The following is a 26977-nucleotide window of genomic DNA, read 5'->3' on the forward strand; positions in this document are numbered from 1 at the left end:
GACTTATTAAATTTAGAGCAAGTACAGTAACTTCAGTTAAGTTGTCTAAACTCAAAAGCCAATTTCTGTGTGTCCTTTCTTTCTTCAAGATTTTTCCAGGCCCTCACTATTCATGATAAATGGCTGGCTCAGTAAATAGCCTAGGGTATTATATAAGCTGTGTTCCAAACATTTGGAATCTCCCTCACTGAACATCTGTAGCCAAGCAATTCCCTTCCTATTTGCAAAGCCCATTTTGTCTGTACTACTTGTACCTAATTTAACTGCGGTGAGAGAGTGATTCTCTGTTGTTGTTGTTTTCTATATTATGACACCATGTTACAACAGAAAAAGTTTTGGGAACCCACTGCCCCTCATGTGCACACATGTCCCATCCCATCTAGCCTTTGATTGCAACCCCCTGACACCTGATTGTGACTCCCTGGGATTATGACCCCCAGCTTGAGAACTAATGCACTAACAGAACCTAACTCATTCATGCTACCTTAGGAGGGGCTGTGGTCCCCTCTGATCTTGCAAACTAAGCAGTATTGGGTCAGTATTTGGATGAGAGGCCTTTAAGGACCACACAGGTGCTGAGGGAAATGATGGTGATAAAGGAGGTGGTGTTTTCTCTTCTGAGTTGGTACCAAACCCATGCCACAGCATGATATTAAGGGTCACTGTGCTGGCCAACTAAATGACCAACACAGGTAGCAGTGGACTCAGGAATGGTGAGGGTTGGAAGGGACCTCAGGAGCTCATCTAGTCTAACCCCTTGCTCAAAGCAGGACCAATCCCCAACTAAATCCCCATATCTCTAAATGCCCCCCTCGAGGATTGAACTCACAACCCTGGGTTTAGCAGGCCAATGCTCAAATCACTATTACAAACCATTGCTTAGTCTTCAGTTTAGGCACATTCATATCTTGGTGGGTCTCTTAAGAACATAAGAATGGCCATACTGGGTCAGACCAAAGGTCCATCTAGCCCAGTATCCTGTCTTCTGACAGTGGCCAAAACCAGATGCCCCAGAGTTTTTGTTTTGTTTTGAAATATTGCGGAGGAAGTGAGTAGCTAAATCCCCAATATAGTTTCAAGAGGGAAAGTTAAAGTATTCTTCACTTTCTGTCTTAAACTGGGGCTTATGGATAATTTTGCTATTAAGCAGTTTCTGAGTCTTATCTCTGAGAAGGCTGCGTTTTAGTAACAGTTGAAGTGACTATTTGCATATTTTGTCTATTTGAATCCCCCTGATCAGTTTAAGTCCTGACCCTGCAAACACTTATGCACATGAGTAACTTTACTGATATGAATAATCCCTCTGAAGTCAAAGGACCTGACCCTAAGCCCCCTTTACATCCCTCTAGCAGTGTAAAGGGACCATACAGTGGGAATAAATTACACACACAATTTACAGCCTCTTTACACTGCCAGAATGGTGTAAAGGGGCTTTAGCGTAAATAAGAACCTGCCCCAATTACTTTACTCCCCTCAGTCGTCCTGTTGTAGCACTTGCATATGTCAGGCAGAACACAGCACATCTGTTCCCTGGGGGAATACATGTGGATTGTTCGTTTTCTTACAGACTAGTGATAATCTACATTTGCATCACAACTTTTATCCAGGAAAATCCAAAACATTTTACAAACTTGGGTCTTGCAAGCACTTATTTACTCACATGAGTGGTTCTACTGACTTCAACACCTGCTCAGTTGTGCTTAGCGGTGAATACATTTGCAAAGGTTTGAATATTTTTCTGTGTGTTTGGCAGGAAGAACACATGGAAGAAAAATGTCTGGAAGTCTTTAAATATGTTTATACACTGTTCCCAAAAGGGCTGTAACACTGGTAAGGCCAGCTATGAAAATAAACACTGAGATACTGTACACATATGTTGGGAGTATTTTTAGAATTTTCCTTCTACTGTAAATAAGAAGAAAAGTAAAGGTCTCTTTATTAGAGCAGGAGCAACATGTGTCAAAATGGCAGGCAGACAGGTGACACAAGAAAAGAGTCAGTTATTAATAGAAGCAGCTGAAACAATTTTAACAATCCTCTTATTATTCTTTGTACTGGTATGGCCCATTTCATCTGAGGCTCTTTAAAAAGATTAATTGATTTTAATCCTCACGTTCCACCTGTGAGACAGGTAGGGTGAAAGCCACAAGAACTTAGGTGCCAAACTTCCATGTTGGGTGCCTCAAGCCATTGACAATCACAAAAATCTCTGCTCAGTTGTGTAACCCTGTAGCTGCCTAAAATCTCTATGTGCCTAAGTTTCTACCCTGAGGTTCCCAAATTTTCATGCCAGATCACGTGCACAGCTGTCTAATTCCTGACACCAACCAGCAGCTCAGCTCATAACTCTCAATGGGATTCACAAACTAGGCGTACCTCTGCCTATCTGTCCCTCAGGGCCCAATCAGTAGGTATCCTCTGCTCACATCTAAATTTGTCGGAGGAGGAGGGCCAGAGAGCATATGAGAATGACTTTTTATAGCCTGTTGGTTAGGGTAGTACTGTGGGAGGGCCAGGTTCTACTCCCCCTGCTCCAAGGAATATTTTAATTAGTTAAGCAAAGTGGAACAGCTTCATCAGAGGAGATTGAGTGCCCCATTCTAGAATACCCAATAGCCCAGTGGTTATGGGGGGGTAGGGGACTGAGATGGGAGACCTAAGTTCAAGTCCCTGCTCCACATCAGATAGAGTGGGGCTTTGAAGCCAGGTCTCCCACATTCCATGTGAGTGCACTAACCACTGGGTTAAAGGTTGGGAGCAGGGAAACTTCTCCTCCTTTTTATTTTTATTTTTAAACAGGTAAATAACTCCAGGAGACTTGTGATTAGGGGGCTGGGGCACATGACTTATGAGGAGAGGCTGAGGGAACTGGGCTTGTTTAGTCTGCAGAAGAGAAAAGTGAGGGGGGATTTGATAGCAGTCTTCAACTACCTGAAGAGGGGTCCCAAAGAGGATGGAGCTCGGCTGTTCTCAGTGGTGGCAGATGACAGAACAAGGAGCAATGGTCTCAAGTCGCAGTGGAGGAGGTCTCGGTTGGATATTAGGAAAAACTATCTCACTAGGAGGGTGGTGAAGCACTGGAATGGGTTACCTAGGGAGGTGTTGGAATCTCCATCCTTAGAGGTTTTTAAACCCTGGATTGACAAATCCCTGGCTGGGAAGATTTAGTTGGGGTTGGTCCTGCTTTGAGGTCTCTTCCAACCCTAATCTTCTATGATTTAAGTATATCAGAAGCAGGAAGCCTGCTAAACAACCGGTGGGGCCCCTTGATGATCAAGAGACAAAAGGAGCGCTTAAAGACGATAAAGTCATTGTGGAGAAACTAAATGGATTCTTTGCTTCAGTCTTCACGGCTGAGGATGTTAGGGAGATTCCCAAACCTGAGCCGGCTTTTGTAGGTGATGAATCTGAGGAACTGTCACGGATTGAAGTGTCACTAGAGGAAGTTTGGGAATTAATTGATAAACTTAACATTAACAAGTCACTGGGACCAGATGGCATTCACCCAAGAGTTCTGAAAGAACTCAAATGTGAAGTTGCGGAACTATTAACTAAAGTTTGTAACCTGTCCTTTAAATCGGCTTCTGTACCCAATGACTGGAAGTTAGCTAATGTAATGCCAATATTTAAAAAGGGCTCTAGAGGTGATCCCGGCAATTACAGACCAGTAAGTCTAATGTCGGTACCAGGCAAATTAGTCGAAACAATAGTTAAGAATAAAATTGTCAGACACATAGAAAAACATAAACTGTTGAGCAATAGTTGACATGGTTTCTGTAAAGGGAAATCGTGTCTTACTAATCTTAGAGTTCTTTGAAGGGGTCAACAAACATGTGGACGAGGGGGATCCAGTGGACATAGTGTAGTTAGATTTCCAGAAAGCCTTTGACAAGGTCCCTCACCAAAGGCTCTTACGTAAATTAAGTTGTCAAGGGATAAAAGGGAAGGTCCTTTCATGGATTGAGAACTGGTTAAAAGACCGGGAACAAAGGGTAGGAATTAATGGTAAATTCTCAGAATGGAGAGGGGTAACTAGTGGTGTTCCCCAAGGGTCAGTCCTCGGACCAATCCTATTCAATTTATTTATAAATGATCTGGAGAAGGGGGTAAACAGTGAGGTGACAAAGTTTGCAGATGATACTGCAAAGATCTCACAAAACTAAGTGATTGGGCAACAAAATGGCAAATGAAATTTAATGTGGATAAATGTAAAGTAATGCACATTGGAAAAAATAACCCCAACTATGCATACAATATGATGGAGGCTAATTTAGCTACAACAAGTCAGGAAAAAGATCTTGGAGTCATTGTGGATAGTTCTCTGAAGATGTCCGCGCAGTGTGGAGAGGCGGTCAAAAAAGCAAACAGGATGTTAGGGATCATTAAAAAGGGGATAGAGAATAAGACTGAGAATATATTATTGCCCTTATATAAATCGATGGTACGCCCACATCTCGAATACCGCGTACAGATGTGGTCTCCTCATCTAAAAAAAGATATACTGGCACTAGAAAAGGTTCAGAAAAGGGCAACTAAAATGATTAGGGGTTTGGAACGGGTCCCATATGAGGAGAGATTAAAGAGGCTAGGACTCTTCAGCTTGGAAAAGAGGAGACTAAGGGGGATATGATAGAGGTATATAAAATCATGAGTGATGTGGAGAAAGTGGATAAGGAAAAGTTATTTACTTATTCCCATAATACCAGAACTAGGGGTCACCAAATGAAATTAATAGGCAGCAGGTTTAAAACAAATACAAGGAAGTTCTTCTTCATGCAGCGCACAGTCAACTTGTGGAACTCCTTACCTGAGGAGGTTGTGAAGGCTAGGACTATAACAGCGTTTAAAAGAGAACTGGATAAATTCATGGTGGTTAAGTCCATTAATGGCTATTAGCCAGGATGGGTAAGGAATGGTGTCCCTAGCCTCTGTTTGTCAGAGGATGGAGATGGATGGCAGGAGAGAGATCACTTGATCATTGCCTGTTGGTCCACTCCGTCTGGGGCACCTGGCATTGGCCACTGTTGGTAGACAGGATACTGGGCTAGATGGACCTTTGGTCTGACCCAGTACAGCCGTTCTTATGATTCTATGAGCGTAGAAGTTTCATGGCCATGAGTCCTGAGTGGAGATGGGCAGGGGTGAAAGTAAAATTGAAAACGTATCGGTACAGGGGCTGGCTCTGGCCCCCCGGAAGGGGTGGGGCCTCGGGCGAAAGGGGTGGTGCTGGGGGTCAGCGTCCCCCAGCCAGCCCTTCCAGGCTGCCTGGACCAGATGCCCAGGGCTCCAGCGGCGATTTAAAGGGCCTAGGGCTCTCGTAGCAGCAGCCGGAGCCTCAGACCCTTTTACATCGCCGGCCCCAGGACAGCTGCTCCTTTTGCCCCCCCTCCCATTGGCAGCCTGGGGGGGCAAAAGGGGCCTGGACAATAAAGTGCTGCTGCGGCAGTGCTTTAAGCAGGGTCTTTGCCGAGACAGGGCCATTGACGGGGGGCGCAAAAGCGGCAGCAACGTTAAAGTGCTGCCACAGCAGTGCTTTAAGCAGGGTACTTAAAGCGCTGCTGTGGTAGCGCTTTAAAGTAAGGCAGTAGGGGCTGGTACTGGCAGCCACTTTTTATCGGTGCACCGTACTGGCCTGTACTGCCTTATTTTCAGCCCTGGAGATAGGCACCTCCCTCTGGCCTAGAGTAGGTGCCTACCTAACTCCTTTGGAAGGGCAGGGCTTAGACCACACCCCTCTTTTCAATATTTCCTATTGGCTAACATGGCTCCCCGCTCAGGGTGCTGGCTTTTGTGAATCCCTTTTTTAGGTGCCTCACTTTCCATACATTGTACAGGGAGTCTGGTTGCCTGATTCAGAGTTCTGAATTCTGCTAGGTGGCAGAGCACCTAAGTCCTCTTGTGAATCTCACCCATAAGCTTTATTATCTCCATTTTGCAGAGAAGTAAACTGAGGTATAGATAACATGAAGTGACTTTAGATCATTACAGTGAAATAAGGGAAGAGTCTAGACTTCCAGTCCTCTTCTCTAATCACAAAACTGCACTTCCTTCTCCTAGAGTAAAATGATTGAAATACATATATTTTAAATATAGAAAAATTCTGTCTAATAGATTGTGGCATGTGGTAACCCCTTCATTATGCAAACATGTTGAGCAGAGTTTTTTACACGCTAAAGAGAATATGATTATTGTTGGAACCTCCTGTTAAAACATTGGCAGGACATCACTGCAGGAATGCAAGAACTACCACTTTGAAAACAGTAGTAGAGTTTTGAAACATGCACCTATTTAATGAATTGATTTTAGGATAACCCTTGGGCCCCCATCCCCCAATTCTGCAACACAAATTACCTAAATAACATAAAAATAAACGTACAAACAACTGTGATACACTTGTCCTTACTTTTTTTCCTATTCTATTGCGAAATGTTGTCTCTTTTTCTTTAAAGATGACATGCAAAGGATTTTTTAAATTTGGGTTTTACACACACATGCATACACACACCTATATTAAATTGTGTTTTATATCTATCGATAGATAGATAGATAGATATAAGGCCTGAATGGTTTTAGTTTTTTAAGGCATTGGTAGGGAGTATTCTGCTTGTTTTTTGACCTTAGAAAAAGGATCTAGACATCTCATGTGTGTATTCTGAGCACTCATACTTTAACTGAAGGTGTAGGGATACTGAATCTTTAATAAATAGATCCTTTCACCCAAATATTAATTAGGAATTGGAGTTTAACTGGTGTTAAGGATAACAAACACAGTATTAAACATTCTAACAATTCCTTCCACACTCAATGCTTAGCTTTCACTTTCTTGATTCTTGTGATATCAACATTTTGCTAGTTCTCCAGTTGCAATAGATAGTATTTAATATATCATAAACTAAGAGAGAATTTCTGTGTAATATTTAAAGGTAAACAAAACCAAAATTTCTAATGTTTGGGGTTTTGTTTTTTAGGGTTTATTTTGGCTGACAAAAACCTTTCACCTAGCTCACTAGCTCAGTTTGTTTTCCTTTGCTGGTCACCTTTAAGAAAACTCTAATAATGTTAATTTTAAAAAAGTAAAAAGCTATCCCCCCCAATACACTTTTTAAGAAAGTCCCATTAATACCTTGCTAGAAAATCTGTGAATAATGAAGACTTGCTGATGCTTTAAAACAGATGGCAGAGTATTGAGGGGGTGTGAGAAGGAGGCCAGGAAGAGAGCGGGCTGTCATAAAGTAGTTTTCCTTTTGGTAATGGAAAATTGCTATTTTGCTTCCAGAAAGACTTCCTTTCCATTCTGTGGTAATGAGGATTTGCATGCATACAATGCCTTTCAGGACTTCTGAGGTCCAGTAAATTCAAGATGTGTTTGTACATATCCCGAAGACCCACATCCCATGTTTTTTTATTATTTATTTATTTTTCATTGGAACATCAGATAATTCAGAGGGGACTCAACAGCCCTTCACTTTTGCCAGTTAGTTCAGCTTCTTTGCCTCCAGGCCCAGGTTTCAAACAGGAAAACTGAGTCACAGCAATATTTTTTTTCCTTCTCAGCTGCAGGCAATTATCTTCACATGCTTTTTTGGAAGCTGAGTTATGACCAACCCTACTTTCCACATATGAACCTCAGAAAAAACATTTTAAGGAAGGAGAATTATCAGCACTTAATACTCAAGTCCAGACTATTCGGGGAAAATCTGCAGAGGCACAAAGAGAAGGTAGCTGCTCAACTCCCATCAACTTTCAATTTCAGTTTACAAACTATCCTTTATGTCTTTGAAAATCTCCTCTTCATTCATTAGCAGGAACTCTACTCTCATGAGTTCAGCCTTTTTAAAAACCCACCTATTTAATTTTATTCTTGTATTTTAACAAAACTTTCCAACTAACTCCCATTGGGAGCTGTTGGGTGCTCAACGCTTTTGTAAATCAGGCAGATGCCTACATATGGATTTAGAAACCTAGTTTTAGGATCCAACTCTTGCTATGGTTTATATTATTTTCTGCTACCATTAAAGGCTAAGATTTTCAGAAGTCTTTGGAATACCCTGTTTCATCAGAAAATGCCAGTTCATTGGACCTGAAATGTTTTGTGGAAACATATCTGATTTGATGAACTTCTGATGAAACACAGGTTTCCTGTCAGCACACCCGGCAGGCTTCTGGGGACCCCAGGGCTTCCAGGGTTCATGGCTCCAGGGCAAACCCATCATGCTCAAGATGGGGCTATCAGGTCTTCTAGGTTCCCCACTCCACTGCAGGGATCCTGGAAGCCCTAGCTGGATCAGGGACTTTCAGGGCTTCTAGACTCCCCACTCCTTGATAGAGGACTCCCCTAACTCTGGGGGGAGTTGGAGGCAGCCCAGGGAGTCCTCTAGAGTTGAGGGGAGTTTGACTGCTCCATTTCATTTCAATAAAATCGAATGAAGCTGCTCAGTGTTTCCAAAATGAAATTTTTCTACTTTTCTTTTCTGTGGGAAATTTTGCAGTGTTTTACTTTTTGTTCCAAAATGGAATCAAAACTTATTTGAAAGATCAGAATTTACTGTGGAACAGAAATTCCAAGTTTTGAACTTTTCCTGACAACCTCCTAGGAATTATAATGGCATAAGAAATCATAGGTAGAGCTACGATTTTGTCATGGTGCTCACAGAAGCTGTGAATTTGAATAAAGTCCGTGACATGCCCCTAAACACAGTGGCGTTGTGACCTGACACACAGGGTCATTCCGGTTTGGCCCATATGCCCCTCCGTCTCCATCTACGGAAGGTCGGACAGGTCACATCTAAGTGGCATTGTGAACCTGTGTGATAGGTTGCAATGTCAATCAAATTTGGCCCTTTGCCCCTCCATCTCCATCTACGGAGGGGTGGATGCACCAGACCTGTGTGGTGGTGCAACCACGTGCACTAGGTCGCAACTCCCAGAGTGGGGAGCCAGGCCCAGCCTCACAAGACAGTAGCTGCCATTGTGGGGCGAATACAGCATGCTCTTGTTCTCCAACCCCTAACTCTGGGTTGTCTGCTCTCCCCTTTTCTGTGACTTTATTGTTTTTTTCCCTGCACCTCTGCCATGAGATTTATTTTAAAATTCCATGACAAAATGAAAGCCCTAATCATAGGATACATACTTTATTATACTCTAATTGCTGAATATGTACTTTGTGACACAATACTAGCAGTTGCAAATGACCAATTTCAATAGTTACCAAAATATCCACCTCTCCTTCACACTGCCAAGTGCCCTTACTGTGGTGTATTGAGAACTGTGCTAGAATTGACAATTATCCCTTTAAGAATGGGGCAGGGAGGGGTTCTTCTTGCAGACTAAAGAGGCTGTGAGTGAAGCATGCCATCTGGGAGCAGCAGTCAGTCTGAAGAAAAACAGCCTAGAACAAGGAGGGGTGAATTATGCCTCACTGCCTCATGGAGCAGCCTGTTTTGTCTCTCTCTGTTTTTGATTACTGTGTGTTCTCATTCTGGATTTTAAGAATAAATATAGTGTTATGTTGCAACCTTCCAGCAAGAGTGTTTTGTTTTTTAATCTTATTTCTCTCTTTGTTTGCCAGGAACGTAGTAGCATTACCTCCCATTGGGAAGATGAAGGTGCTTAGCACCTCCTTTGCTTGAATTCTAGGTCTCTATCTTGTAGAATTAAAAACATACAATGAGAGAGACAGATAATTCTGTTTTAACTTTTTAAAACAACATTATTCTTTTGCTCAAGTTCCCAGCAAACTAAGACAAAGTAGTCCCTTGTCACAGTGTAGCTGGCCTCTTTAAGTGAAGTGAGTCCAGCACTCCTGTGCCAGCACAGGGGCATCCCCAGGGTGATCTGATGAAGAGGGTGGGGCAGAATCTGGAGCTAATAGATGAGAGGAAGACATTTGTGGTGGAAGGAGGTCCCTGGAGGGAGAGGCTTGAATTCCCTAGGGGAAAGGCCTGGAAAGCAGTGGAGGAATTAGCCTGCTGACCTTCCTGAGCTGAAGAGCCACTGCCAGCAGTTTGAGCAGGGCTGAGGCCTAGGAAGCCAGTGGAGGGACTAGCTTGCACCCTTTCCCAGGCAGAGGCTTGGAAGCCAGGAACAAGCCTGGGAAGGACTCCCGCTGGAAAGGCTATAGTGGTCATTTTGATAAAAGAACAGGCAGTTTAGGGTGGACATTAGGAAAAACTTCCTAACTGTCAGACTGGTTAAGCACTGGAATAAATGCCTAGGAAGGTTGTGGAATCTCTATCATTGGGGATTTTTAAGAGCAGGTTGGACAAACACCTGTCAGGGATGGTCTAGATAATACTTAGTCCTGCTGTGAGTGCAGGGGACTGAACTAGATGACCTCTCGTGGTCCCTTCCAGTTCTATGATTTTATGACTCTGTGTTTAAGAAGAAGAATGGGGTAAGTGAAATGATTGCAAGAAAGGAAAGAAAATTGATGTAGGAAGGAAGACGGTCACAAATTTAAAATGTACAAGTGTGCCCTAGTAAAAACAGAGTATATTATAATTTATTTATATCATGTTCATGCCTAGGATCCCCAGTCATGGGCCAGGAACCCATTGTGCTAGATGCTGTACAAACACAGAATAAAAAGATAGTCCTTGAACCCAAAGTGGTTATAATCTGCTGCAAGACACACGCTACATGTGCGTTAGGAGGAGATCGGAACTGCTTTGCATATGAAAGCTGATGGAATTCGAAGAGCCCACAACAGGAAGGCAATCATGAAGGATTGGCTGTTGTGTTGCATGACCAGGGGCCGGCTTTAGACCAATTCAAGCAATTCCCCTGAATCGGGTCCCGCGCCTAAAAGAGGGCCCCGCGCCCAAGCCCCGGTACAGCGTACCAGCGTGGCCTGGCTTCCCCAGGGGGCAATTTAAAGGGCCTGGGGCTCCCAGCAGGGGCAGGAGCCCCAGGCCCTTTAAATTGCCACCAGAGCCCCACTGCTGGAGCCCTGGGGTAGGGCTGTGGGGCTCTGGGGGCTATTTTAAAAGTCTGGGGCTCCCGCTGCCTCTACCGCCCCAGCCCTTTAAATAGCCGCTGGAGCCCCACCGTTTCCCCAGGGCTCCCTCGGCTATTTAAAGGGCCGGGGCGGTAGAAGCAGGGGAGCCCCAGGCCCTTTAAATACCCCCAGAGCCCTGGGATAGCGGGGGGCTCCTGGGGCTATTTAAAGAGCCAGGGCTCCAGCTGCTTCTGCTGCACCCCCTGCCCGCACCAGTCCCGCACCCCCTGCCCTGCCTGCAGCCAGCCTGTCTCCAGCCAGCCCTGCACTCCCTGCCCGCAGCCAGCCCTGCCCCCCATCCTGCCTGCACCAGCCCCGCTCCTGCCCTTCCTGCAGCCAGCCCTGCACCCCCTGCCCACAGTTAACCCTTGCCGCACCCTCTGCCCTGTCTCCAGCCAACCCCTGCCACACACCCCTGTCTGAAGCCAGCCAGTCCCGCACTCCTCTGTCTCCAGCCCTGCCAACCCCTGCCACACACCCGTGACCCTGCCTGAAGCCAGCCCTGCACCCCCGGCCCACAGCCAACCCTTCCCGCACCCTCTGCCCTGTCTCCAGCCAACCCCTGCCACACCCCCCTGCGGCCCTGCTGGAAGCCAGCCAGCCCCACACACCCCCGCGCCCGCACCAGGCCTGCACCCCCTGCCCTGCCTGCAGCCAGCCCCGCACCCCCTGTCCAGTCTCCAGTCAACCCCTGCCGCACCCCCCGCCTGAAGCCAGCCAGTCCCACACTCCTCTGTCTCCAGCCCTGCCAACCCCTGCCACACACCCCCCTGCAGCCCTGCCTGAAGCCAGCCAGCCCATCCCACACACCCCTGTCTCCAGCCAGCCCCGCAACCCTTGCCCTGCCTGCAGCCAGACCCTACCTCCAGTCAGCCCCTGCCCTGCCTGCAGCCAGCCCCATGTCCACTGGTGCCCTGCAGTTCCCAGGGCAGTAACTCTGCACACCTGCTTCAATGAGGGGGGCAGGGAGCAGCTGGGACCCACACATGTGCACACCATCCCCAGGGAGTGGCGGGGACCCACGCATTTGAAACGGAGCTCATTAATAACTGATCAACAGCATATATGACACAATGTACATAATATATCATTTTATTATTTATATAGTTATGGAAAATAAATAATACATGGAAGAAATTAAAGGCTTTTTTTTACATGTTTTTTTTGTTTGTTGTTGTTAGTCATCCCTGCCGGGGCCCTGCCAAAAATGTTCGAACTGGGCCCCGCACTTCCTAAAGCCGGCCCTGTGTGACCTTATGCTTTCTAACTGATCCTGCTGTTTTTAGAAGCTGAGGGCTTGTCTACACTGGCAATTTACAGTATTGCAACTTTCTCGCCCGGGGTGTGAAAAAACACACCCCTAAGCGCAGCAAGTTTCAGCGCTGTAAAGCGCCAGTGTAGACAGTGCACCAGCGCTGGTAGCTATGCCCCTCATGGAGAGGATTTTTTTTTAGAGCTGCTGCTACCACACAAGCCACACTAAAGTCTTCTCTCAAATATTAGAGCTCTTTAAAAGAGTTGTTCCCGGTCTCTGTGCTTTCTGATTACAACTGATGCAAAAACTGTTCTGAGGAATGACAGAGCAGCAGCTAGCAGTCATGTTCTGTTACTAGCAGGATCAAGGAAAGAGCTCTGCTTCCTTAGGGGAAGATTAAGAGTTACAACCAGTGACTCAGCGTTATGCTGGTAACTACTTAGAATCATAGAACTGGAAGGGACCTCAAGAGGTCATCTAGTCCAGTCCCTTGCACTCACAGCAGGACTAAGTATTATCTAGACCATCCCTGACAGGTGTTTGTCCAACCTGCTCTTAAAAACCACCAATGATGGAGATTCCACAACCTCCCTAGGCAATTTATTCCAGTGCTTAACCAGTCTGACAGTTAGGAAGTTTTTCCTAATGTCCAACCTAAACTGCCCTGGCTGCAATTTAAGCACATTGCTTCTTGTCCTATCCTCAGAGGTTAAGAAGAACAATTTTTCCCCCTCCTCCTTGTAACAACCTTTTATGTACTTAAACTGTTATCATGTCCCTTCTCAGTTGTCTTTTCTCCAGACTAAACAAACCCAATTTTTTCAATCTTCGCTTATAGGTCATGTTTTCTAGACCTTTAATCATTTTTGTTGCTCTTCTATGGACTTTCTCCAATTTGTCCACATCTTTCCTGAAATATGGCGCCCAGAACTGGACAAAATACTCCAGTTGAGGCCTAATCAGAGCGGAGTAGAGCAGAAGAATTACTTCTTGTGTCTTGCTTACAATACTCCTGCCAATACATCCCAGAATGATGATCCCTTTTTTTTTTTTTTTTTTTTTTGCAACAGCGTTACACTGTTGACTCATATTTAGCTTGTGATCCACTATGATCCCCAGATCCCTTTCGGCAGTACTCCTTCCTAGGCAGTCATTTCCCATTTTGTATGTGTGCATGCTAAAGGACACAAAAAATTTAGATTCTCCTCTAAATGTGACTGTTAAAAATGGCATTGAGCAGTCTCTTGATGGCTTTCATATACAGTTAGCTCCATTTACAAGTGAAATAATTTTTTTTTTCTGGAGCTAGTCAAAAAATGGAAAAACAACTTTGCAAAGAATGTAAATAATCTTTGAAGCTGTTTCTACTTGCAGGGTTCAAAATGGAACCCATTTCTCAAAAATTTTCACTACATATATTTTGAAAAAATGTGAATTTTCAAAATTTCAGATTTTTTTTCTTCTTGCCTTTTTGCCACTGAGTGCAGTAAAATGAATAATGACCAGGTTTGGGTTTTTGTCTTTGTTTCCTTTTGCCTGTTCCACTCTGTAAATTATCAAACCTGGGTTCTATTCCCAGTTCTGCCCCTGGCCTGCTGGGTGACCTTTGGAAAGTCACTTCCCATCTCTGTGCCTCCATTTCCCTTTTGTAAAATAGGATTAATGGCACTGACCCCTTTGTAAAGCACGTGGAGATCCACTGTTGAAATGCAGGTATTATTTATTATTACATGGATAGAGATAGGGGTATGCAGCCATTGTAACCAATCACAAAATAATTTGATAACTTGTTTCATCTGCACGTGAAATGCAGACTGACAGAAGAACTGAAATGCTGTATGTTTCCTTTGAGTTGGGCATGGAAGTAGTTTTTTAATACAATGGTATATAACCAAATGAAATGCCCCAATATTCTCAGTGACTATGTCATTTAAAGGCTAGATGGCAGAATCTGACCTCAACCTCTCCAGTTGTCACACAGCAATATTGCCAAACCCACACACACCATTGCAAGTACCAGGATATCATGTCCTGAAAGAACAGGAAGGTTATAGGAAAGTACCAGAAGGTAGGCATTGTTCATGCTGCACTCCTTTTTTGCCAAGGAAGGAGTGTGACAGACATGGTAATTCCTGCAATATCCTTGAAAGATGTTGTTGTATTAAGTTGATGTATTATTGTGGGCCAGGATTGTAAGTAACCTCTCTAGCGGGGGAGTTGTGACAGATGTAAGACCTGGGAGTTCAAAAGACTTGAAAATGTGCCAGGTAGGTATGGACTTTTGGGACAGTAAGTGTTAAGTGGATTTCTTGCAGAATCCATAGGGAAAGGTTCATACAAATTCCTCCACTCTGGTTATACAAAAACCCAGACTTCTTAAGCTGCACCCTGAGGGTCAGGGTCATTGTCTGCTGATTACCTGTTACAGAAGGACAAGAACATAAGAACATCCATACTGGGTCAAACAAATGGTCCATCTAGCCCAGTAAGCTTTCTTCTGACAGTGGCCAGTGCCAAATGCTACACAGGGTATGAACAGAACAGAGCAATTTCAAATGATCCATCCCCTGTCCTTCAGTTCCAACTTTTGGCAGTCCAAATTAATTAATTTCCAATTAGAATATATCTTCTTTGATTAGGTAAGCCAAACTGTATGCAGTATTTTGACTTCACATTCAGCAGATGTTTTCGGAGAACTATCCAGGGTGACTCTAAGATCTCTTTCTTGAGTAATAGCTAATTTGACCTCATCATTTTGTATGTATAGTTGGGATTCTTTTTTTCCCAATGTACATCAAAGGCCCGAGGTATATTAACAAACAGCTGATCTGGGCTCTGGTTCTGGTTCTAAAATGGATGGCCTTGTAATCACAGGGAAAACCCAGCGGTGGGTTTTGAACAACTAAAATCTACCAGACCCCTAGGCTGGAGTTGGGGGTGACCTCTGGTAAGCTTTTCAGCATGTGTGTAGGTTTTTATTGTTTTGATACGTTTTCATTGTAATGCTTTCACTTTCAGAATAAATGTGCTTGCTTAGAAGGAGCTGTGTGGTAATTTATAACTGTGGGCAATACACGGGTTATAGCTTTCAGAGAGAAAGCAAAACACAAGCACTGGCCTGTTTAGGCAGACTGGTTTGCTGCGGTATCGCATTGAAAGGCAAGGAGTTGTGCAGCCTTACAGTCCCTGATAAGGAAGGAGTGAGACATGGGTCTAAGCCCAAGAGAGGATGGAAACTTGTATATGGGTGTGCTCGAACAGAGGCGATGCACGGTAGGGGGGGCAGTGGGCATGCAGGATCACATCCCCTCCACCCCCTGGATTTCTGCCTTCCATTTAGCAACAGCTAAATGTTACGAGAGGACCCATCCAAAGGGGCCTTTCCAGACTCTGCCCCACAGGGCAGTGGGGAAGGGCAAGGCCATGGGCTGCCTTTCACCAGGACGCCCAGTAGCGAGGAGGCAGCAGCTCCCCCCAAAGGTGGCACACACTGTGCGTGTATGTGCAGTGTGCGGAGGGAGGAAGCAGCAGGGTGCCTGGCTGCAGGCTGAGTCCCCCACCCCCTGCTACATGGGGCTGCTTCTCCATCCCTGCTGCTGAAGTGCTTTGCAGACCACACTGGGGCAAATGCCCCGTACCTGTTCCCAGGGCAGAGGCCGCTCTCCCACTTCCTATAGCAGGGGCTCAGCCCAGGGGAAACTGCTCCCCTTGCACTGCAGCGGGGCTTGCCCTGCCATCCATTTAGAAACAGCTTCTAAGGTGAATCAGGAGTGGAGGTGGCGCTCCCTCCCTGAGCCCCAACATGTGGAGTTGGCCTGAGCTGCCTGGCATCACCAGCCCAAGCCGCCTGGCGTCGCTGCTTGACCTCCCCCCACCCCGAACGTTCCTCCACACCCGTGCCCCACAGTTTGAAAACCTCTGTGCTAGATCCAGAGGCGATGCATGTGGCAGTCATGTGCTTTAAATTGTGCCCCCTGCACTATCATGTCACCTCTGTGCTCGAGGGACCACTGAGGTGGAAATACAGGTGCAGTTACACTGAAACTGTGACAAGGAGAACATCTTAATACTTGTCTATGTCACTATCTACTCCAGGAATCAGCAACCTTTCAGAAGTGGTGTGCCTAGTCTTCATTTATTCACTCTAATTTAAGGTTTCATGTGCCAGTAATACATTTTAACATTTTAAGAAGGTCTCTTTCTATAAGTCTATAATATAACTAAACTATTGTTGTATGTAAAGTAAATAAGGTTTTTAAAATGCTTAAGAAGCTTCATTTAAAATTAAATTAAAATGCAGAGCTCCCAGGACCGGTGGCCAGGACCCAGGCAGTGTGAGTGCCACTGAAAATCAGTTTGTGTGCCGTCCTTGGCATGCATGCCATAGGTTGCCTACCCCTGATCTACTCGCTAACAATCGGGGTGTCTCTCATCCATTTCAGGGAACTTTATTTGTTTTGGTCTTGCCTGCAACCCAGTCTGCTGTAACCTTTTGTGTATGTTGCTTTAAGCCTAAATACCTTCTAGTAGTTAGAGGCAGAATGGAATCTGGTCCTTTGATTCATAAATCTGAGACTGGAAGGACTTCAACAGCCAGACCCATTTATAATTTAGGCACTGGAATTAGTTTTAAAGCAAACAGCTCACATTTTATTCTGGTCTCATGCTTTGATAAACCATCCCTCTTTACTCCTAATAAATAATTGTACCCTTTCCATTTACCCTTTCCCTTTCAAGCATGGTATCTGGAATGGTAGGGCTTAATTAAGATCACATAAATATAAAAAAATAACCTTTAAATATAAATAACCCAAATTTTGAGAGAATCCACCTTGAAAAACAACTTCCAAACACCTGCCTGATACCTTTCTCTTTTTGTTATTTAATCCATACAACTTTAAATGAAGCTTCAAACCTAAAATCAAGATCTTTCATGGCTTTATAATAAATGGTTCCCCATTTCAGTAACTGGCTACAGCGCTGCAAAAAAGCAATAAAGTGTCTGATTTAGAATGACTGTTTCAGTCCTCCAGCATTGTATGCTGGCAATTAATCCTTTTAAAGCAAAAATAATATCAATGGATGCGACTGCAAAAGTTGCTACTGAGCTCATCTTATTGTCCTTAAGAACGCAAGCAGTCTTGGCTATTGAAATCTGTAATACTCATAAAATAGTTAACAAAACAAAACAAAACAAACAAAACCCACCAAGGTATATGTGGGAGGGAACAGTTGCTAAATACAGTTGTCATCCAGTGCTATTCAGCTGGAAGGATGGTGGCTGTGAAATGGCATGTAGAGGGTGGATTAAAATAGGGTAGTGGGCTGGGGATGTAAGGATCCTCAAGTCTCATTCTGAGTGACAGAAGACTCCTAGAAAGGAAGAAGAAACAGACCTATTTGCATGAGTGATAGTGTTGAAAAGCACACTCGTGAATGGAGCCAAGTGAGAGAGGACTTTGTCATGCATCAGTGGAAGTACATTGGAGTGCTGCCATTGACTGCAGTAGGTGCAGGATTAGGCTGAAAAAGAACACCACAGCCACTAATTATTTGGCCCCAGATTTAAAGGAGGGTCTGTGTGTTCTCTCCAAACAAATATTTTTACTCTCTAGTGATTTTGCATAGATCTGAAGACTTTAGTATTACAGTTAAAACTTATTTTGACAGATATTGTGTTTGTTATTATGGAGAAATTGATGGCAGTGTAACAAGCCTGACCCCTAGGGTATGGAGACAGAGGCTGCAGGAAGAACTCCAGCTTGGACGCAGAAAGGCCCAGAGTGGACAAAGGGTGTGGCTGACTCTGGCAATCAGAGTGGGAGGAGTTTCCCCCTGTAGAGGCCTTGGCCCTGGATGGCCAAACTGAACTGTTTTTCAATTGCTGGCTCTGGAGGATGAGGAAGAGAGGCAGTGGCCATTAGCAGTGGTAACAAGAGGGAAAGGCTGCAGGATAAGAGAGAGAAGGGGGCAGTCAGGGCTTCCTTCAGCAGGGCACTTGCCACGCGGCCCCTCCCGCCGCACCACCTGCTGGGAGGGCTCTGCGCCGCTCCGGTCGGCCGGGAGGGAAGGACGCAGGCTGCCCTGCTGGGCTTGCTACAGACCTGGCAGCAGCTGGGGCAGATGGAGCGCGCAGCCCGCTCCTAGCAGGACACTCCCCTCCTCCACGACGCCGCCCCCTACAGGGTGGCTGGAGCGGCGAACCAAAAAGAAAAAAACCTGCGGGGTGGCCAAAGCAGCGAAGCAAAAAAAAACGAGGGAATGCCGCCCCTTAGAATCTGCCGCCCCAAGCACAAGCTTGCTCGGCTGGTGCCTGGAGCCAGCCCGGGATGAGGAGACCACATCTGTACTCAGTATTCAAGATGTGGGCGTACCATGGATTTATATAAGGGCAATGAGATATTCTCCATCTTATTCTCTATTCCTTTTTTAATGATTCCTAACATCCTGTTTGCTTTTTCGACTTCCGCTGCACACTGCGTGGACGTCTTCAGAGAACTATCCACAATGACTCCAAGATCTCTTTCCTGATTTGTTGTAGCTAAATTAGCCCCCATCATATTGTATGCATAGTTGGGGTTATTTCTTCCAATGTGAATTACTTTACATTTATTCACATTAAATATCATTTGCCATTTTGTTGCCCAATCACTTAGTTTTGTGAGATCTTTTTGAAGTTCTTCACAGTCTGCTTTGGTCTTAACTATCTTGAGCAGTTTAGTATCATCTGCAAACTTTGCCACCTCACTATTTGCCCCTTTTTCCAGATCATTTATGAATAAGTTTAATAGGATTGGTCCTAGGACTGACCCTTGGGGAACACCACTAGTTACCCCTCTCCATTCTGAAAATTTACCATTTATTCCTACCCTTTGTTTCCTGTCTTTTAACCAGTTCTCAATCCATGAAAGGATCTTCCCTCTTATCCCATGACAACTTAATTTACATAAGTGCCTTTGGTGATGGACCTTGTCAAAGGCTTTCTGGAAATCTAAGTACACTATGTCCACTGGATCCCCCTTGTCCACATGTTTGTTGACCCCTTCAAAGAACTCTAATCGATTAGTAAGACATGATTTCCCTTTACAGAAACCGTGTTGACTTTTACCCAACAATTTATGTTCTTCTATGTGTCTGACATTTTATTCTTTACTATTGTTTCAACTAATTTGCCCGGTACTGATGTTAGACTTACAGGTCTGTAATTGCCGGGATCACCTCTAGAGCCCTTTTTAAATATCGGCATTACATTAGTTATCATCCAGTCATTGGGTACAGAAGCTGATTTAAAGGACAGGTTACAAACCATAGTTAATAGTTCTGCAATTTCACATTTGAGTTCTTTCAGAACTCTTGGCTGAATGCCATCTGGTCCCGGTGAGTTGTTACTGTTAAGTTTATCAATTAATTCCAACACCTCTTCTAGTGACACTTCAATCTGTGACAATTCCTCAGATTTGTCACCTACAAAGGGCGGCTCAGGTTTGGGAATCTCCCTAACATCCTCAGCCATGAAGACCGAAGCAAAGAATTCATTTAGTTTCTCTGCAATGACTTTATCGTCTTTAAGCGCTCCTTTTGTCTCTTGTTGATATATTATGGTCACTATTACCAAGCAGTCCTGTTATAGTTACCTCTTGGACCAGATCCTGCGCTCCACTCAGGACTAAATCGAGAATTGCCTCTCCCCTTGTGGGTTCCTGTACCAGCTGCTCCAAGAAGCAGTCGTTTAAAGTATCGAGAAATTTTGTCTCTGCATTTCGTCCTGAGGTGACATGTACCCAGTCAATATGGGGATAATTGAAATCCCCCACTATTACTGAGTTCTTTATTTTGATAGCCTCTCTAATCTCCCTTAGCATTTCATCGTCACTATCACTGTCCTGGTCAGGAGGTCAATAATAGATCCCTACTGTTATATTCTTATTAGAGCATGGAATTACTATCCATGGAGATTCTATGGAACATGTGGATTCATTTAAGATTTTTATTTCATTTGATTCTATATTTTCTTTCACATATAGTGCCACTCCATGCCCCCCTCCCCGCACAACATGTTCTGTCCTTCTGATATATTTTGTAGCCCGGAATGATTGTGTCCCATTGATTGTCCTCAGTCCACCAGGTTTCTGTGATGCCTATTATATCAATATCCTCCTTTAACATGAGGCACTCTAGTCTAGTTCACCCATCTTATTATTTAGACTTCTAGCATTTGTGTACAAGCAATTTAAAAACTTGTCACTGTTTATTTGTCTGCCCTTTTCTGATGTGTCAGATTCTTTTTTATGTGACTGTTTCTCGTCTGATCTGGCCCGGCCCATATTTTATCCTCTTCCATCCTCTCCTCCTGACTAAAACCTAGAGAATCTCTATCAATAGACTCTCCTCTAAGAGAAGTCTCTGTCTGATCCATGTGCTCCTCTGCAGCAATCGGCTTTCAAAAAAGATTCAATTTACTCAGGCTGCACTAGAGGGAAAGATTTTATTCAGCCAGCTGGAGATAAAGACTGTTGAATCAGCAGCTACAAAGCATTCAGGCTGATCTTGGAGGCTAGCAACAAGACGTTAAATCTGAATTTATTCTAGAAGATAACGAAGATCCAAATAAACTTAGCTGATCTTCAACTGGCAAACAGAATTGAACTGGAAAAGGGATTGAGAGAACTGGAAAGGAGATTTCTGGACTGGCAGCCTACCCTAGAATCCAGCATTTTGGATGACAGGTGAGTAGACATCCAGGTAAACCAGAACCTTTCAAAAACATTTGCATTCCCATCTCCTTTCGGAGAGGGAAAGAACCAAGCCGTCCCTGCAAGGATAATGTGGAATTGTATTTGAGAGGAAAACTCCTTGGAAAGCTTACTTAAAACAGTTCGACATAATATGCCAAATGAATGGCTGGGGAGAAGCAGATAGTGGAAGTTTTCTGGCAACTAACCTGGGTGGGCCCTTACAGTGCTGCAGATTTTGCCCCAGGATAAGAGACAGAGCTATAAAGATTTGTTGCAAACTTTGGACATATGAGTGGAGCTAATCACCGGTCAGAGTTGGCCAGGACTTAGCTGCAGGCCAGATGGGGGGGCAAAAGGGAGACCCCATTGGAGTTGGCAGAGGACCTGCAGAGGCTGGTTTCACTGGCTTATCCCTGTACCAGTCCAGAAACCCAGGACCAGCTGACGATGGAGCATTTCCGATGCTCAGCTGGTTACAGACGTGCCCCTGAAACTCGGCAAGAGGAGACCTGGCTTACTCCATACAGAGTGGAAATCCTCACTGAACTTGAGAGCTTCCTTGCTGCAGTTCAGCAGAGAGGACGGCCACCATTTGTGAGGAAGTTGAGTCCTATGAGAACCCATCTGCATCCAATACCAGTGGAGGAAAAGGGGAGTTTAATCAGGTGATTGAACTTGTAGAGCAGTTAGGAAAGTGCTAAGTCTGGCTGATAAAACGTGACCTTTTAGCAGTGGTGGGGAAAATAAAGAGACTGACTCACTTAAATGCTGGCATTATGGCAAAATTGACCAAGTCAGTAGAGAGAGTCACGGGAGCTTAGGGAGGTTCCCTCACACAGTTCAGGAAATGAAGCTAAAGTGGCAAATCTTAAGGTGCATGTCACATCCCCACTGTGCTTGTGCAAATCTGGGCAATTGAGTAACCACGGAGGAATTTTGGCAATTACATGTGAAGTGGGGAGTGTAAAAATGCAGAGGGATTATAGATACTGGATCAGATGTAACCGTAATTAGACCAGACTTGCTGAGAAGGCCAGGGATTGGGGGTTCCAAAAATAAACAGCTTAATTGGTGAACTGAAGATAGTAACTGGGGACCAAGCACCAGTCCTAAAATGGGGGACATTGGTCTTAAAAGTTAGCCCCCTAAAGCTTGAACAACAGGTCTGTGTAGCAGAAATAGAGGATGAGTTTATCCTTGGGTTAGAATTTGTTGCATCTAATAAACCAGTTACTAATGCCAACGGAGGTGTTCTGCAGATGTGATCAGTGGCAATTCCCTTTCCAGATATAATTCATTCAAGAACAATGCCTTGGAGGAGGTTGGTGCACTGTAAACTTTGTTGTCTTAACTCCAGGAACTGAAATTATTGTGCCAACTAAATGTGTGGGAGACATCCCCGCAAGTGAGATATGGGGAAATATTGAGACTTGCTTGGGCAAGATTAGTCAAAGAAGGTTTCTCACTGCTAAGCTCTAGTTGATCTGAGTCAGGGTTTTTTTCCCTGTCAGATTACTGAATGTCTCACATAAACCTCAGCTCAGTAAAAGGAGTACTACAATAGCACAGTTTGGTAGCATTTGTTGCAGAAAAGGAGTCTGTGGAAGGAGGGAGTGAAATAGAGTTCCTAGAATTCTTTCAGTGCAATGCTGTACATTTAAAGGTGAAACAGTAGCAAAGGCGCCAACTCCGTGGGTGCTCCGAGGCTGAAGCACCGACAGGGAAAAATTAGTGGGTGCTCTGCACCTACGGGCAGCCAAGCTCCCTTCCCTCCCACCCCACCTCTTCCTCCCCACCCGAGAGCACCTCGTCCCTGCTCCTCCACCTACCTCCCAGCACTTCCCACCTGGCTGCCACCAAACAGCTGTTTGGCAGCGTAAGCACACTCCGGGAGGTGAGGGAGGAGCGGGAACGTGGCACGCTCAGGGGAAGAGGCGGGGCCGAGGCGGAGATTTGGGGAAGGAGTTGGAATATTGGCTGGGAGGGGGTGGAGTTGGGGCGGGGACTTTGGGGAAGGGGTTGGAATGGGGGTAGGGAAGGGGTGGGAAGAGGAGGGGAGGGGCCTCATGGAAGGAGTGGAGTGGGGGCAGGGACAGGGGCAGAGAGGGGGTCGATCACCCACGTGAAAGAGGGAAAGTTGGCGCCTCTGACCAGTAGGGAAGTTTGAAAGAATTTCTGCAGGAAAAAAGGGGTAGTTCTCCTGGTCCAATAACAATATAGGGAAAAGTGCGCTGGCACTACACAAGATTGACACTGGGGAATCCAGGCCAGTGAAATAGACACCTTATTGGTTGTACACAGTGTTATGGCAGCCATGTTGGTCCCAGGATATTAGAGAGAAAAGGTGGGTGAGGTAATATTTTTTACTGGACCAACTTCTGTTGGTGAGACAGACAAGCTTTCGAGCTTACACAGAGCTATTCTTCACATCTGTAAAACGTAGAGCGTAGAGCGTCACAGATTGTTTAGTATAAGTAATTAACACCTATTTCAAGGGACCATTCAAGGTGAAGTGGCCCATTAACACCTCTCCAGTCATAAGGAGGAAAGGAAGGGTGGAGAAGCAGCTGGGGGGATTGTTAGTGGGTTATATCTTTTTGTATGTAATGAGACGATCCCCATTGTACCAGTAACTTCCCTCGATCAGTGTCCACTCCGCCACCCAGGATTCCTAACTTTACCCAGACAGAAGAGGGGAGTAACAACTGGACTTCAGGAACATCCTTTTCCACTTTGTTTTATTGAAAAAAATCACATGAATTGTCTGATTTTTGTGCAATTTTCCATGCACACAGTTCCAGGTATGAACTGAGGGAATCACTTTGAACTGCATGTAGCCTTCAAATCTGATTTTTAATTTTTTCCTTCTTATTTTCTATGTGTTTTAGTTATAAAATAGAACCTCTAAATTCCTATTGGTGTAAATGAAAGCCCAGTCATCTTAGTGGATATACTGTTCGCTTTAGATTGCAAATACGGGGCTGGGTCCAACCCAGTGGAAATCACTGTAAGGCATCCATTGCAAATAACATCTTCAGGTGAATTGTGCCCACTCTGCGTACACTAGAATATTTAGGGCACAAGCTTACTAAATGGCACGGCAAGATTACTATCAGTGCATATGTGATTCTTCATTGGCGTACAGCCAGCACAAGGGCCATATTCACATGTCCTCTTCACTGTCAGCCTCGTGAGGAGAGAACATATCCAAGCATCACTAAGTGCTTGAGTGATTAAGTATTGTTATACCTACAAATGGAGGAACTGAGGTTAATTACCTTACCCAAGGTCACACAGACTCCCAGTCCCCTCAGACAATGCTTCCTCACTTAGTAAGTGTTCTGTGAACTCGTATCCTTTAAATAATCCATTTACTTGGTCCCAGAATATTCTTTGAAGGGTTTTTATTGTTTCAACCAACTCATCTTGTCCAAATCAGCAGGTGCAGATAATTATCCTCCAGAAGTTTTAAAAGAGTTGGCTGAGGAGCTTGCTCAACCATTAATATTGATTCTCAATATTGGAACACTGGGGAGGTTGCAGAAGATTAATGTGGTGCCAATATTTAGAAAGGGTAAAGGGGAAGATCCCAATAATTATAGGCCTATATAAATCTGGCATCAATCCCAGACAAGATAATGGAGCAGCTGATATGGAACTCAATTAATAAAGAATTAAAGGAGGGTAATATTAATGCTGGTCAACATGGGTTTATGGAAAATAGGTACTGTCAAATTAAATTGATATTTTGTGATGAGATTACAAGTTTGTTTGATAAATGCAATAGTGTTAATGTAATATACATAGACTCCTTTAAAGCATTTGCCTTGGTAGCATGCAACATTTTGATTAAGAAAGAATAGAACAATACAATTAATATGTCACCCATTCAGTAGATTGAAAACTGGCTAACTGACAGGTCTCACAATATAACTGCACACAGGGAATCATTGAACAGGTATGTTTCTTGTGCAGTCCAGCAGGAATCAGTTGTTGGCCCTATGCTATTTATCGTTTTCTGTCAATGACTTACAAGAAAACATGAAATCATCACTGATAAAGTATGTAGATGACAGAAAAATTGGGGGAATGGTAAATAATGAAGAGGACTGGTCATTGATATAAAGCTATCTGGATCACTTGATAAGATGGGTACAAGCAAAAATATGTATTTTCATACAGACAAATGTGAGCGTATATATCTAGGAGCAAAGAATGAAGGCCATAATAACAGGTTAGGGGTCTCTATCCTGGGAAGCAGTGACTCTGAAAAAGATTTGGGGTTGATGGTAGATAATCAACTGAACATAACTGGTATGACTGCTGTTGGAATACTGTGTCCAGGTCTGGTGACAACAGTTCAAGAAGGTGTGTTGATAAACTGGAGAGGGTTTCAGAGAAGAGCCACAACTCTACATATTTAGCTTAACAAAGAGAAGGTTAAGGAGTGATTTGACTACAGTCTATAAGTACCTGTATGGGGAACAAATATTTGATAAAGGGTGTGACAGGTTCCCCCCGGGGTGCAACCTGGATCTGGGGTACCACTGAGCCCCCCTGACCCACCACCCTGGACTCCCTTTACACTGTACAGCTGTGACCAGCCTGCACTTTCACCAGCACACATACCACATACAGGTAGGGGGACACCCAGTTGCAGTTACATGCAAACTGCTGTGATCAGCTCTGCATGGGAAAGCTCCAGATAAGGAACTTCCCAGCTACTCATGCACTCACCCGCCTCTGGAGCATAAACCCAAAATTATACCATGTTGCGCTGCACAGGGAACTGTACAGCATAAGCTCATGAAACTTGTCCCTTCCCTCAATGAGGAGAGGAAATATATAACAGCTTTCTGACCTGAGTTATGACTCCTACACACTGGTTTTAGACAAAGCAAAAACAAGTTTATTAACTACAAAAGATTTTAAGTGATTATAAGGGATAGCAAACAGATCAAAGCAGATAACCTAGCAAATATACAAAACACGCAAACTAAACTTCATATACTACATAGATCGGATATGAATAGCAAATCCTCACCTTAAGTGATTATACAAGCAGGCTGCAGATCCTTAAGGGGAAGCTGCACTTGCTTATAGCATGGAATCCCCAGGTGTTCCATTCACAGGCTAAAAATCCCTTTAGCCTGGGTCCAGCACTTCCCACAGTTCAGTCTTTGTTCCTCGGGTGTTTCCAGGAATCTCTTTGGGTGGGGAGTCAGTGAAGAACCATGATGTCACTCCCCTACCTTAAATAGCTTTTGCATATGGCGGGAACCCTTTGTTTCAAAGCTTGGTTCCCATGCCAGTCAGTGGAAAAACACTGATATCCCAAGGTGGAGTCCAACACTAGGTGATCTGGTCACTTGTCCCTGTAATGTCACAGCAGCCAGGAGTTGGAGGCTGTTGGCAGCGTCCTCAGGAAGGGCCCCGGGTGGGAGATAAGCTTCTTCTAAGGCCTATTATTTTCCCTAATGGTTCATTAACGTGAATGGGGCCCTTCCCAGCCAACCATGTAGACTGAGAGCTTTTGCCTAGTGGGCATTCCCAAAGTATAAACACATTTGAAATACAGATACATTGTCGATATTCCTAACTTCAGATACAAAATTATACATGCATACAAATAGAACAATCATATTCAGTAAATCTTAACCTTTTCAATGATATCTCACATGATCTATCCTGCATAAAGTACATCCTAATTGTGCCATAATCATATCATCATAATATATCTATGAAGAATATGGGGTGCAGTGTCACAATCTTCAAATTAACAGAAAAAGGTACAGCATGATCCAATTACTGGAAGGTTAAGCTAGACAAAATCAGACTGGGAATAAGGTGTAAATTTTTAACAGTTTAACTACTGTTGTGGTGGATTCTCTGTCACTGACTATTTTTAAATCGAGACCGGATTTATTTATTTATTTATTTTAGAGAGAGATGCTCTAAGAATTATTTTGGGAAGTTCTATGGCCTCTGTCT

Source organism: Chrysemys picta, chromosome 1 (genome assembly GCF_011386835.1).
Source record: "Chrysemys picta bellii isolate R12L10 chromosome 1, ASM1138683v2, whole genome shotgun sequence".
Taxonomy (NCBI): domain Eukaryota; kingdom Metazoa; phylum Chordata; order Testudines; family Emydidae; genus Chrysemys; species Chrysemys picta.